Source organism: Argiope bruennichi, chromosome 9 (assembly GCF_947563725.1).
Source record: "Argiope bruennichi chromosome 9, qqArgBrue1.1, whole genome shotgun sequence".
NCBI lineage: Eukaryota > Metazoa > Arthropoda > Arachnida > Araneae > Araneidae > Argiope > Argiope bruennichi.
The window spans coordinates 93,844,556-93,849,555 of NC_079159.1; the positions used below are offsets into that span (position 1 = coordinate 93,844,556).

At 44.2% G+C, this 5,000-nt stretch overlaps 17 non-coding genes across 17 annotated transcripts in view; 14 read left to right on the top strand and 3 right to left on the bottom strand.

The window, feature by feature from the left end:
• The window catches only part of Trnak-uuu (transfer RNA lysine (anticodon UUU)), a 73-nt gene extending 53 nt beyond the window's left edge, over positions 1–20 (top strand). The window contains exon 1 of the tRNA in view: positions 1–20. This exon is cut by the window's left edge and continues 53 nt beyond it. This is a non-coding gene — a tRNA (tRNA-Lys).
• Positions 21–103: 83 nt separating this feature from the next.
• On the top strand, positions 104–176 carry Trnar-acg (transfer RNA arginine (anticodon ACG)). The gene has a single exon. It is a non-coding gene; the product is annotated as a tRNA-Arg (tRNA).
• Positions 177–346: 170 nt separating this feature from the next.
• On the top strand, positions 347–428 carry Trnas-uga (transfer RNA serine (anticodon UGA)). The gene has a single exon. It is a non-coding gene; the product is annotated as a tRNA-Ser (tRNA).
• Positions 429–921: 493 nt separating this feature from the next.
• Positions 922–1,003, bottom strand: Trnas-aga (transfer RNA serine (anticodon AGA)). The gene has a single exon. It is a non-coding gene; the product is annotated as a tRNA-Ser (tRNA).
• A 144-nt stretch (positions 1,004–1,147) lies between these two features.
• Trnak-cuu (transfer RNA lysine (anticodon CUU)) lies at positions 1,148–1,220 on the top strand. The gene has a single exon. It is a non-coding gene; the product is annotated as a tRNA-Lys (tRNA).
• A 200-nt stretch (positions 1,221–1,420) lies between these two features.
• Trnak-uuu (transfer RNA lysine (anticodon UUU)) lies at positions 1,421–1,493 on the top strand. Its single transcript has one exon. It is a non-coding gene; the product is annotated as a tRNA-Lys (tRNA).
• Positions 1,494–1,576: 83 nt separating this feature from the next.
• Positions 1,577–1,652, top strand: Trnan-auu (transfer RNA asparagine (anticodon AUU)). The gene has a single exon. It is a non-coding gene; the product is annotated as a tRNA-Asn (tRNA).
• Positions 1,653–2,395: 743 nt separating this feature from the next.
• Trnas-aga (transfer RNA serine (anticodon AGA)) lies at positions 2,396–2,477 on the bottom strand. The gene has a single exon. It is a non-coding gene; the product is annotated as a tRNA-Ser (tRNA).
• Positions 2,478–2,621: 144 nt separating this feature from the next.
• Trnak-cuu (transfer RNA lysine (anticodon CUU)) lies at positions 2,622–2,694 on the top strand. Its single transcript has one exon. It is a non-coding gene; the product is annotated as a tRNA-Lys (tRNA).
• A 200-nt stretch (positions 2,695–2,894) lies between these two features.
• Trnak-uuu (transfer RNA lysine (anticodon UUU)) lies at positions 2,895–2,967 on the top strand. The gene has a single exon. It is a non-coding gene; the product is annotated as a tRNA-Lys (tRNA).
• Positions 2,968–3,050: 83 nt separating this feature from the next.
• On the top strand, positions 3,051–3,126 carry Trnar-acg (transfer RNA arginine (anticodon ACG)). The gene has a single exon. It is a non-coding gene; the product is annotated as a tRNA-Arg (tRNA).
• Positions 3,127–3,293: 167 nt separating this feature from the next.
• Positions 3,294–3,375, top strand: Trnas-uga (transfer RNA serine (anticodon UGA)). Its single transcript has one exon. It is a non-coding gene; the product is annotated as a tRNA-Ser (tRNA).
• A 493-nt stretch (positions 3,376–3,868) lies between these two features.
• On the bottom strand, positions 3,869–3,950 carry Trnas-aga (transfer RNA serine (anticodon AGA)). Its single transcript has one exon. It is a non-coding gene; the product is annotated as a tRNA-Ser (tRNA).
• Positions 3,951–4,094: 144 nt separating this feature from the next.
• On the top strand, positions 4,095–4,167 carry Trnak-cuu (transfer RNA lysine (anticodon CUU)). Its single transcript has one exon. It is a non-coding gene; the product is annotated as a tRNA-Lys (tRNA).
• A 200-nt stretch (positions 4,168–4,367) lies between these two features.
• Trnak-uuu (transfer RNA lysine (anticodon UUU)) lies at positions 4,368–4,440 on the top strand. Its single transcript has one exon. It is a non-coding gene; the product is annotated as a tRNA-Lys (tRNA).
• An 83-nt stretch (positions 4,441–4,523) lies between these two features.
• On the top strand, positions 4,524–4,596 carry Trnar-acg (transfer RNA arginine (anticodon ACG)). The gene has a single exon. It is a non-coding gene; the product is annotated as a tRNA-Arg (tRNA).
• A 170-nt stretch (positions 4,597–4,766) lies between these two features.
• On the top strand, positions 4,767–4,848 carry Trnas-uga (transfer RNA serine (anticodon UGA)). The gene has a single exon. It is a non-coding gene; the product is annotated as a tRNA-Ser (tRNA).
• The last annotated feature ends 152 nt before the right edge of the window (positions 4,849–5,000 follow it).

The following is a 5,000-nucleotide window of genomic DNA, read 5'->3' on the forward strand; positions in this document are numbered from 1 at the left end:
TTCGAGTCCCTGTTCGGGCGGGAGCAGAATCTTTTTGAACATGTGACGTCGACAGTAACGAATGGAAAGAAACTGCAAAGCATTACGAAGGACGCGGAACGTCGGGCCCGTGGCGCAACGGACAACGCGCCTGACTACGGATCAGGAGATTCCAGGTTCGAATCCTGGCGGGCTCGCAAATACGCCAATGTTTTTAATTTTTTTATTTTGTTTGCAGAGACACTCGTTCACCGGATCGAAAGGAAAATTTGCCGAAATTTTTAATCTATTCTTTCGAACGCGTTGGTGAGAGAGTTTTAGATACTTTTCGGTAATACCTACAAAGGCAAATCTTTGCTCCGAACGGGTATTCGTGGCCGAGTGGTTACGGCGATGGACTTGAAATCTATTGGGTTATTCCCGCGCAGGTTCGAATCCTGCCGACTACGATGAATTCTTCGCAAAAAAGTTTCTGGCGGTAGGATTTTGTTGCAGCTCTCTTTTAAGTCTACGTAGGCTTACTTCTACATGGGTGATTAATTGTTGAATTGCAACATTTCCGGAATTCTCAAATTCGAACGGAACTCAAAATTTAGTGAATGTCGAATACCAATTCGGTGCAATTGGGATGGAAACGAAGGCATATATCGTTTTTTTTTCAAGTATATCGCGAATTTCCGGACTTCGCGAAATTTCTGGACTAGAAATCTTGGCCTCTCTTTTCGAAAAAAATAACAAGACTTGTCTTAAAATTATATGGCGAGCATGGGATTGAAGTTGTCGTCCTCTTCATCTGATGACCCTCCGAAAAACGACGTCTTACACAAAACAAGCGTAGTGTAGCATAAAATGCGGACGTAAATGTAACTAAAACTTCCATTCGAGATATGAAAAAACGCGATTTCAGAACGAAGTAAAAAGCTGATACCTTTGGTGCAATTACGTAGTCAGTAGGATTCGAACCTACGCGGGAAGATCCCAATGGATTTCTAGTCCATCGCCTTAACCACTCGGCCATGACTACACCAGTCAGTTTCAGGAATTCCACGTGTAGTGTATTGCATTCCAGATATATATAAAAAAGCGACCGATCGACTTTAGCGAGAAAATGCGATATTATAACGGATATAGTTTTTGACACGTTAACTGCAATCCGAGATCGTTGGCAGCCCGGCTAGCTCAGTCGGTAGAGCATGAGACTCTTAATCTCAGGGTCGTGGGTTCGAGCCCCACGTTGGGCGACATTTTTTACAGGAGCGAGTCGGCGTTTGAACGAAGATTTGTCTTAAAATGTTCCCGTTGCGACTTGTTGCCAAAGAGACACGAGAGACGTGGGAGGGCAAATCGTGTTTACTTTGATTACGTTACCTCATGCTGTGCGATGTTTAAGACGAAGCATAAGGGAAGGAAAACTGGAAGTTTCACAGAGTAGAACGTACGAGCCTGGATAGCTCAGTCGGTAGAGCGTTAGGCTTTTAACCTAACGGTCCAGGGTTCGAGTCCCTGTTCGGGCGGGAGCAGAATCTTTTTGAACATGTGACGTCGACAGTAAGGAATGGAAAGAAACTGCAAAGCATTACGAATGACGCGGAACGTCTGGCCCGTGGCGCAACGGACAACGCGCCTGACTATTGATCAGGAGATTCCAGGTTCGAATCCTGGCGGGCTCGCAAATACGCCAATGTTTTTAATTTTTTTATTTTGTTTGCAGAGACACTCGTTCACCGGATCGAAAGGAAAATTTGCCGAAATTTTTAATCTATTCTTTCGAACGCGTTGGTGAGAGAGTTTTATATACTTTTCGATAATACCTACAAAGGCAAATCTTTGCTCCAAACGGGTAGTCGTAGCCGAGTGGTTAAGGCGATGGACTTCAAATTCCATTGGGTTATTCCCGCGCAGGTTCGAATCCTGCCGACTACGATGAATTCTTCGCAAAAAAGTTTTTGGCGGTAGGATTTTGTTGCAGCTCTCTTTTAAGTCTACGTAGACTTACTTCTACATGGGTGATTAATTGTTGAATTGCAACATTTCCGGAATTCTCAAATTCGAACGGAACTCAAAATTTAGTGAATGTCGAATACCAATTCGGTGCAATTGGGATGGAAACGAAGGCATATATCGTTTTTTTTTCAAGTATATCGCGAATTTCCGGACTTCGCGAAATTTCTGGACTAGAAATCTTGGCCTCTCTTTTCGAAAAAAATAACAAGACTTGTCTTGGAATTATATGGCGAGCATGGGATTGAAGTTGTCGTCCTCTTCATCTGATGACCCTCCGAAAAACGACGTCTTACACAAAACAAGCGTAGTGTAGCATAAAATGCGGACGTAAATGTAACTAAAACTTCCATTCGAGATATGAAAAAACGCGATTTCAGAACGAAGTAAGAAGCTGATACCTTTGGTGCAAGTACGTAGTCAGTAGGATTCGAACCTACGCGGGAAGATCCCAATGGATTTCTAGTCCATCGCCTTAACCACTCGGCCATGACTACACCAGTGAGATTCAGGAATTCCACGTGTAGTGTATTGCATTCCAGATATATATAAAAAAGCGACCGATCGACTTTAGCGAGAAAATGCGATATTATAACGGATATAGTTTTTGACACGTTAACTGCAATCCGAGATCGTTGGCAGCCCGGTTAGCTCAGTCGGTAGAGCATGAGACTCTTAATCTCAGGGTCGTGGGTTCGAGCCCCACGTTGGGCGACATTTTTTACAGGAGCGAGTCGGCGTTTGAACGAAGATTTGTCTTAAAATGTTCCCGTTGCGACTTGTTGCCAAAGAGACACGAGAGACGTGGGAGGGCAAATCGTGTTTACTTTGATTACGTTATCTCATGCTGTGCGATGTTTAAGACGAAGCATAAGGGAAGGAAAACTGGAAGTTTCACAGAGTAGAGCCTACGAGCCCGGATAGCTCAGTCGGTAGAGCGTTAGGCTTTTAACCTAACGGTCCAGGGTTCGAGTCCCTGTTCGGGCGGGAGCAGAATCTTTTTGAACATGTGACGTCGACAGTAACGAATGGAAAGAAACTGCAAAGCATTACGAAGGACGCGGAACGTCTGGCCCGTGGCGCAACGGACAACGCGCCTGACTACGGATCAGGAGATTCCAGGTTCGAATCCTGGCGGGCTCGCAAATACGCCAATGTTTTTAATTTTTTTATTTTGTTTGCAGAGACACTCGTTCACCGGATCGAAAGGAAAATTTGCCGAAATTTTTAATCTATTCTTTCGAACGCGTTGGTGAGAGAGTTTTAGATACTTTTCGGTAATACCTACAAAGGCAAATCTTTGCTCCGAACGGGTATTCGTGGCCGAGTGGTTACGGCGATGGACTTGAAATCTATTGGGTTATTCCCGCGCAGGTTCGAATCCTGCCGACTACGATGAATTCTTCGCAAAAAAGTTTCTGGCGGTAGGATTTTGTTGCAGCTCTCTTTTAAGTCTACGTAGGCTTACTTCTACATGAGTGATTAATTGTTGAATTGCAACATTTCCGGAATTCTCAAATTCGAACGGAACTCAAAATTTAGTGAATGTCGAATACCAATTCGGTGCAATTGGGATGGAAACGAAGGCATATATCGTTTTTTTTTCAAGTATATCGCGAATTTCCGGACTTCGCGAAATTTTTGGACTAGAAATCTTGGCCTCTCTTTTCGAAAAAAATAACAAGACTTGTCTTGGAATTATATGGCGAGCATGGGATTGAAGTTGTCGTCCTCTTCATCTGATGACCCTGCGAAAAACGACGTCTTACACAAAACAAGCGTAGTGTAGCATAAAACGCGGACGTAAATGTAACTAAAACTTCCATTCGATATATGAAAAAACGCGATTTCAGAACGAAGTAAAAAGCTGATACCTTTGGTGCAAGTACGTAGTCAGTAGGATTCGAACCTACGCGGGAAGATCCCAATGGATTTCTAGTCCATCGCCTTAACCACTCGGCCATGACTACACCAGTGAGATTCAGGAATTCCACGTGTAGTGTATTGCATTCCAGATATATATAAAAAAGCGACCGATCGACTTTAGCGAGAAAATGCGATATTATAACGGATATAGTTTTTGACACGTTAACTGCAATCCGAGATCGTTGGCAGCCCGGTTAGCTCAGTCGGTAGAGCATGAGACTCTTAATCTCAGGGTCGTGGGTTCGAGCCCCACGTTGGGCGACATTTTTTACAGGAGCGAGTCGGCGTTTGAACGAAGATTTGTCTTAAAATGTTCCCGTTGCGACTTGTTGCCAAAGAGACACGAGAGACGTGGGAGGGCAAATCGTGTTTACTTTGATTACGTTACCTCATGCTGTGCGATGTTTAAGACGAAGCATAAGGGAAGGAAAACTGGAAGTTTCACAGAGTAGAGCCTACGAGCCCGGATAGCTCAGTCGGTAGAGCGTTAGGCTTTTAACCTAACGGTCCAGGGTTCGAGTCCCTGTTCGGGCGGGAGCAGAATCTTTTTGAACATGTGACGTCGACAGTAACGAATGGAAAGAAACTGCAAAGCATTACGAAGGACGCGGAACGTCGGGCCCGTGGCGCAACGGACAACGCGCCTGACTACGGATCAGGAGATTCCAGGTTCGAATCCTGGCGGGCTCGCAAATACGCCAATGTTTTTAATTTTTTTATTTTGTTTGCAGAGACACTCGTTCACCGGATCGAAAGGAAAATTTGCCGAAATTTTTAATCTATTCTTTCGAACGCGTTGGTGAGAGAGTTTTAGATACTTTTCGGTAATACCTACAAAGGCAAATCTTTGCTCCGAACGGGTATTCGTGGCCGAGTGGTTACGGCGATGGACTTGAAATCTATTGGGTTATTCCCGCGCAGGTTCGAATCCTGCCGACTACGATGAATTCTTCGCAAAAAAGTTTCTGGCGGTAGGATTTTGTTGCAGCTCTCTTTTAAGTCTACGTAGGCTTACTTCTACATGGGTGATTAATTGTTGAATTGCAACATTTCCGGAATTCTCAAATTCGAACGGAACTCAAAATTTAGTGAAT